This window comes from Lactuca virosa, chromosome 8 (assembly GCF_052849685.1).
Source record: "Lactuca virosa cultivar CGN04683 chromosome 8, Lactuca_virosa_CGN04683_v6, whole genome shotgun sequence".
In the NCBI taxonomy this organism is placed as follows: Eukaryota; Viridiplantae; Streptophyta; class Magnoliopsida; order Asterales; family Asteraceae; genus Lactuca; species Lactuca virosa.
Genome location: NC_136433.1, coordinates 349,163,009 through 349,172,550, shown reverse-complemented (window position 1 = coordinate 349,172,550; position 9,542 = coordinate 349,163,009).

Sequence of the window (9,542 nt, the reverse complement as noted above, 5' to 3'; positions counted from 1 at the left end):
TAACCTTTTCAATTATATTTATGATGGTTGTATTTACTTTGAGCACTATTATACTCGTTGTTGTGATACTATACATGAAGTCCTCCACCCTCGGACGTTTCCGCCATCCTTGGTTTGGGGGTGTGACATATTATAATTGGAATTACTCATAAATCTTATTTATACAATCATAACAACGAGTATGAATATAAATATAAGTTACTGTAACAACGTAAAATTTTCAAAACAATTTTTCATTTTTCAAACAACATGATTTTCATTTAAACATTCTCAAATCTCATGTTCAACAATTATCATCAAACAAAACATATCCCAAGATCACAAAACATAAACTCCATAAGTGTGTACGGATCATGTCGGTGCCTTCCTGCGATCCTCACTAGTACCTGAAACACATAATACAACAACTGTAAGCATAAATGCTTAGTGAGTTCCCCAAAATACCACATACAACACATACGCCACTCGAGGCTACAGTACGACCCTCCGGTCAATGTGTCTCAGCGGGACCCTCCAGTCTCGTAGCTCGTTGGACCCTTTGGTTCGGTCATAGCTCGTCGGACCCTTCGGTCCAGTCTGTGTCGTTGGACCCTTCGGTCCGGTCTATATCGTTGGGCCCTCCGGCCCGGTTTGTTCAACACATAGCATACATATAACACAATGCACAGAATCTCATATATATACACATAGCATACAAGACCCTCCGGTCTACACATAAATACCACTCTAGGTAATGTATAGTGAGAAGACTCACCTCGGGTATCTCGGATAATCTCGCACACGAAAACACTGATCTAGCCCCCGCCTAAACACATAAACAGTACTCTTGAATAAATAATGGTTCTCAAGGACTATATTGTTGGATTAATGTCTAAGTCCATAACTATAATTGGTAAGACTTGACCCGACCCGGCATGGTCCATTTGGGTTGCATGGCATCATGCATTTGGATAGACTATAATGAGAGAAATAACACTTAAGGTTGGTTAATATATTATAAGTTCTAATATATTAATAAGGTTATTTAATTAGTATTGATCAAGAATTAATTTGGAATTAATTAAGTGATCAAAAGGAGACTAATTAAATATATGGGTTGATTGTGTAAATCATTCATTCTTATATATGTGGGCTTGTGATCCAAGATTCCTTATGTTGGACTAAGTCCATGGGGTGACCCATGGATACTCCATGGAGGTTAAAATCCATGGAGCATAAGGATAGGGTAAAGTTATGAGTTACATGGTGTAACCCTAATAGCCACCATATAAAAGAATCCCATGGCTCAAGAAATCGTACACTAATGTGTGAATATGAGGGCTAGACGATTTCAAGGAGTGTTCCATTTCTCTCAAGTCATCCCATGTGCATTTGGTGTTGTGTGAACCATTTGAGGTGTCACACTTGGGGCACTAGGCACTCAAGCTTCATGGAGACAAGCTGCATCAAAAAAAGGTATGTATTCTATCCATTTGATTACCCAAGTATCAAGTATTGTATGCTAGATAGGGTAATACCTTGGAAAGTTCATAATTGCATGTATAATTGAGAAAACATAGATCCAAGGTATTTAGGGTTGCATGTACACTTAGGAGTGTTAGAATGCTCATAACCCAACAGTGGTATCAGAGCCTAGGCTTGTTTTCTTGTTATACTTGCAAAAGTAGCTGGAAAAATCGAGTTGGATGCATATATTCGATTGTTTTGGCTGGAATTGGACTAGGAACATTACCCTAAGATGTTTTTGGACTTATAAACTTGTTTTTGATGTGGTAATGTTCATGCTAATCCAATTTCTAAGATAATTGTCATAATTTCAAGATTTGTATTAGTTTGTATGTTCATGCTAATTTCTTGAAGATTGATGATTTGAATTATCTTGTTCTTATGAGGTTCTTAGATTAATAGAAAAGTTGTGTGAAATAGTTGTTTTCAATCCATTTTAATCTAAGAGTTGATTCCAAAGTGTGTTTTTGTAACTTGTCCTCAACTTATATGAAAAGTCACATTTAAGAATCATAAAACTCATAAAAGTTGGCAAAGGTTACAAAATGAAGAGTCTAGTTCTAATTAAATGGTTTTATGACTCCATAACTTGTCCTCAAGTTATGGAGGTTCAAGAGTCTCTTCATTAAATTAAAAAAAAATGTAACCTTAATTAGTTCCATAAGTTACAATAAAAAAAAGTTATTTTTTTATTAATTAGTTTAAAGTAGTTTTAATTAAAACTACTTTAAACTCATAAGTTATGGAATTAATTAGTTTTGAATAGTTTCAAAACTTGCCCTCAAGTTTTGGAATTTGAAAAGTTTTCACTTATGAATACTTTAATTCCAAGTTAGCCCTTAGAATTTTAAAAGTTAAAATTCAACCCTTATACTTTATAATATTATAAGTTAATAATATTTATATATATGTATAAGAGTAAAGTCAGTCTTACCGTTAGTAGGCCTCATTCACGAAGTCGGTCTATAAGGGGGGTATAAGGTTACTGCCTATAAAATGGCAGTTTAATGGGTGTCCACTCTCACCCACCGCTTCCTTGACTGGTGGAGGGTCGTTAGCCGAACGGGTAGGACAAGGACTATAATTCTCCTTTCATTAAAAGTATTAATGATAAATACTAAGTAACTAAACTCTTATTAATACCCAATCTTAGTAACTTAGGAAAATGTGAATTTGGTGCTAACCCATGAAATTACACTTTGCACTTTGCTTAAGTCGTTAGTGGAGCGTGTGTGGTTAACCGGCACACTAACCTGGACTTAACAACGTAGGCAAAGGGTAACTTAATATTTATCATAGTATCGGTGGAGCGTGTGTGGTTAACCGGCACACTGATTAAGGGGTAAATATTAAGGGTACCAAGTATATTTGCATGGTTATTCACACCTTGTTTTGTGATCCTCGGCATCCCAGTCACAAAACCTGAAGGGCACACTCGAGATTGAAACATGCCTTTGAACAGTTCAATGAATCTCAAAGATCTAGGACTTTCAAATCCAATTAAAACCTAATAAATTATTTCGTTTTTCATTGTGGAAATTGGTGAATCGTCATTCACCTACCTTCAAATATTTTATAGCTTGGATTACGGCATCCCTCTTCTAACTTATAAAATAGTTGTTGGGTCCTAGCCTTAATATTTCATATTGGGTGTCATATTAAGGACTTTAAATCAACTATCTTGAATATCTCCCAAAAAGATGTCTGGTCTAGACATTTATGATCTTCCCAAATCTCTTGAAACAAGCTTTCCTAAGTGAAGATGATGTCCCATGGATATCATACTTCTTTCACCTCCTCCAATTATTCTCCCTAACCCACAAGTTCCTAAAAAGTTTAAGATCACTCAAGCCCTATTGGCAAGGCAAGGTCTAGGTGTGATCACATCTTGGAGATGTAGTCACATATTCACAAGCCGGGAGAGTTGGGTGTCAAAGTCTTGAGAAAGTTGGTGGCTCAACTACTTTCTAAGTCACATAGTGAGTTCTTTTAGGAATCCTATGAAACAGACTAAGACAAGACCCTTAATGATCTTATCTATTTGCTAAGATCAACTTCCTAAAACGCTATGGACATTGACAATGATGACATTGGATATCCAGTAAAGCTCTCTCTTCCCAATGGAAAGGGATCGGCTATAGTCAACTAGGTTGACCCAATGGTAAAGAGAGAGGCGAAGACTGAGATAGTCCCATTATCAAGGGTCCATAGGTAACTATTGCCAAAGGAAGGGGCATTGGTTACGAAGCTGCCAAATTTACCTAAGGATGTTAAAGTCAATAAGTTTGGCTCTACTTCAGGTAAAGTCCATTGTCTAACTCTATTAAGTACATGCTGATTCTGATCGCGAAGATGGATTTCAATCGCATGGTTCGGTGATCAGAATTTTGGGCTATTACTTAAGAGTTATGATATTTATATTGCTTAGGAATAGATAACAACAAGGTTTTCATACGGATTGTAAGGATAAGTTTTTCCGTAAAGTTTTAAAATAAAAGAAAAAGGTTTTGATTTTATTTATTTTAAGTATCCTTACAATGGCATTTGTGAAAAGTTGTTGCTTATAAGATTCCATTGATAGAAATATTGGAAAAATGGATTTGATTCTTTCGGTTGTGGTAGTGTCTAATATTACCAAATAAGGAAAGATTCTCATCACCCAAGGTTCAATTGGACCGAAACTTGGAATCATGCAAGTTGTATAGTATGATGAATGAGAACTTTCAGCTTGGAAAATTAAGACTAATTCCTTATGTGAATAAGGAAAGGACTAAGGGATCGAGTACACATTCTTGTGCACTGGTCAAGTCCACCACAAAAGATCAAGAAGACTATTCGTCATGATTTACTTAAGTTCAGTAAATATGATTATACTTATAAGTTTAAGTATAAGTCTGTAGCATTGGAGAAGTTTCAATGTGAGACAGAAGGAATAAGAAGAATCAAAGTATGGCAGAAAGATAAAAGTTTCTCAAATCTGAAAAGATGGGAGAGTACTTTAGTATCATGTTTATGATCATCTTAATGATTAAGATACCATATCACAATTGGTCCTCTAAACTCATCTTAGTGCATTCTTATGACTAAGAAGAGGAGTCATGAATTGTTGAAATGGTTAAATCAAAAAGATGAGTCATACTTCGTTCCAAAACAATTCTTAGAGTCATACTCCAAGATTGTAACTTGAGTGACATATCTTAAAGAGGGTTTGTTAACACTAGTCAAATGTAAGAGTAAAAGGTTATCTACTCTTGTACATTTGAAATTGGTAAGTTGTGATGTTTTGGATAAAACAGAGACCAACTTAGGCCAATTGTGTAAAGTGTTAGTCTTGATAAAGAATCTGCACTATCTCTTGAATATTTGACAAGGGAGTCTTATATGTCAAGAGGACAGTGGGAGTCTTAAAGCTCTTGAAAGTTTCAAGACTTAATCAAGAATAAAACCTAAAGTCCTTCACTAGCACACGACTTGAGGTTTATAACCTATCGTGTTGAAATTTTTGTGCCTATTCAAGTTGGCTTTGCATAGGAGTTCTGAGAGTTCTCAATTGGTTGCACAACTACTTGGAAGCAATGGCAGGCACCTGAGCTGCCAAATGGCAAGAATTTAAGATTGCACAAGTTTAATCAATATGAGTTTGGATTCGTCACTAACCTTGTCTTGTGATTATGGTTTTGACAAATTCACATGGATAAGAACACATACACTATTAAATCTAAGTGTCATAAGGTTTCTCTCCGATTCATGAAAATGATGGTGAGGAAACACTTTCACTAAGTAGATTTTAGCTAGATAGCAATTGTGATATTTGCATTCTCAAAGTCGTTAGTGGAGCGTGTGTGGTTTACCGGCACACTAACATGGACTTGTGAGAAGTGGCAAAGGTCTAAACAATTGAGACTATGATTACGGCATCCCTTTTCATAGTTCTAAAATTGTTTAGACACACATGTGAGCTATCTAAGAGAGGTGTATGATTTTGATAAAGTTTTATCAAAACAATCTAGTATCAGAAATCTGAACTTTGGTAAGAAAGTCAGCTGATTTCTGAGTACATGTCAAAGCTAGTGGGAGCATAAGTGTTATGCTAATAATCATCATGTTAGTGGGAGCATGATAATTATGACAAAGGTTGCAAGTTAGCAATGTTAATTATAGAAAACAAAAGTTTCAATTCGTGAGGTTGCAGGGGTTGAAAAAGTTGTTTTGCTATAATTAAGGGAGAGGAAATTATACTTCATTTCAATTCTAAAAGCTTAGATTGAGATTTTAATCGTATTTAATCAAGGATATATATATATGAATTTCATGTTGGAATGGCTCAACATAAGGAAATTCTATATATGGGTCCATTATTTGCGTTCTAAAATTCGATTATGATTACGGCATCCCTTTTCATAATCTGAATTTTGAGAACTTGGCAAATTGAAATGGAAATATTATAGCAAAAGACTGGTTTAGTCTTTATGTGAGACATCATGAATCGTGTCCCATATGCTTCGGATATAGGATCGATTACATGTGCTATATTCATCCTTTCTAAAATTCTCCAAATGCCTGGGGCATTATGAAGGGAAAAGGTCTAGAATTGGATATGACTAAAATGATTAAGCAATTGTCGAGGACAATCTAAGGTTTACCAAAGATTGGTTGCTCAAGGACAGTTGGAAGTATAATGTTAATTCTGGAAGGACCATATTGATATAATCTGTAAGGAGGCAACTCTTGTTCAGAAGTGATAGTCAAAATGGAATATGGAAATGTTTCAAAGTTAGAAATTATTCAATATGTGTAAGATTAGGAAACTTAATGAAAGAAGGATGTTTCCAAGGAGCTGATCTCCTTTCGAATGCTCTGTAATGATTGTTGTCAAGTCTTTCTGACTTTGTGCATAATCATTAAGAGGATTAATGCATATAAGTTTAGAATCTAACAGATTTCAGTAAATGGCATGAATTTGGAATTCTTGCATTTGCAGTAAGGATTTGGGACTGTGAAAAGAGGATCATTGGAGTGATGTTCAATTGATCTATTTTACAAAGTAAAGATCATAGACAAACATAGTATGCATACTTGGTGTATGGCATGACTAGTGTTTAGAAAACATAGTGTACATGCTTGGAGCATGGGACAACTATTGTTTTAAATTCAAGTATAAAGTTGATAAAACCGAAACAATGAATAATGAGTAATCAGTATGGTGATAAATAAAAGTGTTTATTTATATTCATAGGGTTTGATACCATATTTGATTCATTTATTATTGTGTTTCACTTTGCATGTTTTGACTTCCAGAATAACTAAGTCGCTCTTCCTGAATGATTAAGTTATTCAAACCATCCACAGTCGGTCATATGTTGGAAGTAGATATGAATCAAGACTGTCATGGGTTGGTTTGTAGAGGTCCAAGTTGGTGGACAAAGTGGTGCTACAACACTCATGAGTGCTCATAAGTTCTGATTATTGGATTCAACCCGCGCTCATTTGAATCACTTCATGGATTTTATCACGAGTGATCATGAGACGATAATATCTTATATTCTTCAAACCTAGAGATATGAGTTGTTACTATGAGTTGGTTATACATTGATTGCACGAAAACGCATTGGTAACTCGATGTTATAAAACGTGCCTTTGTGTATGATTAAACAAGTAGTAGAACAAACCATATGAGTCGAAGTTTATCCATTCCTTTTACCTTTGGGATAAAAGCAATATATATGGGCCCCTCGATGATTTAAAGATGATACATGTGAGTGCTTAGCCAAGCCAGGACTGATTTGATTTGTTCAATCAGTCAGTCATCATGAATCGGAAATCAGGAAACAACAAATGGACAGAGAGAATGATTGATAATCCATGTCTCAGTCCATATGATATCTAGAATGGAGGAATATATGATCCCTTATCTAATGGACAGGTCATTGACAAAGGTCAGAGTTCATCGACAAGGTCAGAGTTCGACAGAAGCTTTTGAGAGCTACGATTGCTGATCGGTTCCTGAAGTCATACGCAATAATAGTTTTAGACTTATCCAAGTGGGAGACTGTTGGATTAATGTCTAAGTCCATAACTATAATTGGTAAGACTTGACCCGACCCGGCATGGTCCATTTGGGTTGCATGGCATCATGTATTTGGATAGACTATAATGAGAGAAATAACACTTAATGTTGGTTAATATATTATAAGTTCTAATATATTAATAAGGTTATTTAATTAGTATTGATCAAGAATTAATTTGGAATTAATTAAGTGATCAAAAGGAGACTAATTAAATATATGGGTTGATTGTGTAAATCATTCATTCTTATATATGTGGGCTTGTGATCCAAGATTCCTTATGTTGGACTAAGTCCATGGGGTGACCCATGGATACTCCATGGAGGTTAAAATCCATGGAGCATAAGTAATGGGTAAAGTTATGAGTTACATGGTGTAACCCTGATAGCCACCATATAAAAGAATCCCATGGCTCAAGAAATCGTACACTAATGTGTGAATATGAGGGCTAGACGATTTCAAGGAGTGTTCCATTTCTCTCAAGTCATTCCATGTGCATTTGGTGTTGTGTGAACCATTTGAGGTGTCACACTTGGGGCACTAGGCACTCAAGCTTCATGGAGACAAGCTACATCAAACAAAGGTATGTATTCTATCCATTTGATTACCCAAGTATCAAGTATTGTATGCTAGATAGGGTAATACCTTGGAAAGTTCATAATTGCATGTATAATAGAGAAAACATAGATCCAAGGTATTTAGGGTTGCATGTACACTTAGGAGTGTTAGAATGCTCATAACCCAACATATATTACATCCATTCCTACAATCCCACAGAAGGGTAAAAGACCCTTTTACCCCTCCCTGACCCAAAAGTCCAAATGTTGACCAAAACCCTAAAAGTCAACGAAAGTCAATAGGGGCAGTACGCGGCGCGTACCAGCTCTTGTACGCGGGGCGTACTCCGGCGATCCAGAATCGGGATCTCAGACCCTTATACTGCGCGTACTGAGATTTACGCCCAGCGTAAGTCTCAGTTTCAGCCTTTCTTGGATTTTGGTCTTAAACGGTTAAGACATAAACTCAAACTCTAGATCTGACTTCTCTAAGATCACTTAATCCATAAAGTCGAGACCTTTAAGCCTTTGCATGGCTGTAAAGGTCCCTAATCACTTTAACACCTTTCCTTCTTCCTCATAAAGTCTACATCTCATGCATGGCTCAATATTCACGTCCAAGATTGGATTTTTATGAACATACAACTCATATTACCCTGAAATATGGTAGATCTAGGCCAATGGAGACCATTTGCTCATAAAGTCTCCACCTTGGGACCAAAAACCCTAAAAATTGGTCCAAGAAGCACAAATCACAAATGACAAGGAAAGCTTTGAGATTTTTACCTCAGAAAGAAGCTCTAACCTCTGTAGAACTCGGATCTACTCTTGTCCACCAACTTTTAGCTCCTAAAATGGCCTCCTCTTCTCTTTCACCACCTTGAAATGGCACTTTGAAGCTTAAAACACACACACACAAGCTAGGAACGAAGGGTAGCTCTCTATTAGGGTTTCAGTCTCTGAAATGGTGGATGAGGATAAGGCCTTACATTCCTTTTATAGTGTACAAGCCACAAATTAGGGTTTGCATATGGGCCCGCTACGCCCAACGTAACCCTGGGTACGCCCAGCGTACCTAGGCGAGTCTGCGTCCAACTTAAGCACATGAGTACGCGCAGCGTACTCTTCAGTACGCCCAGCGTACTCATTTGCCTTAATATTTCCTTTAAGGGTTAAACTTGACAACTTGGAAAAGAAGAAGGGTTAAATAGATATACCTGAATTTCGGGATGTTACAATTCTCCCCCACTAGAACCAGACTTCGCCCTCGAAGTCTCATGCCGAAAACAACTCCGGATGCTGCTCCCGCATCTCTGACTCCGGCTCCCAAGTCAGCTCGGACCCTCTCCGATGTTACCACTGGACCTGAACCAGGGGCACCTCCTTGTTCCTCAGGACCTTGATCTTTCGATCC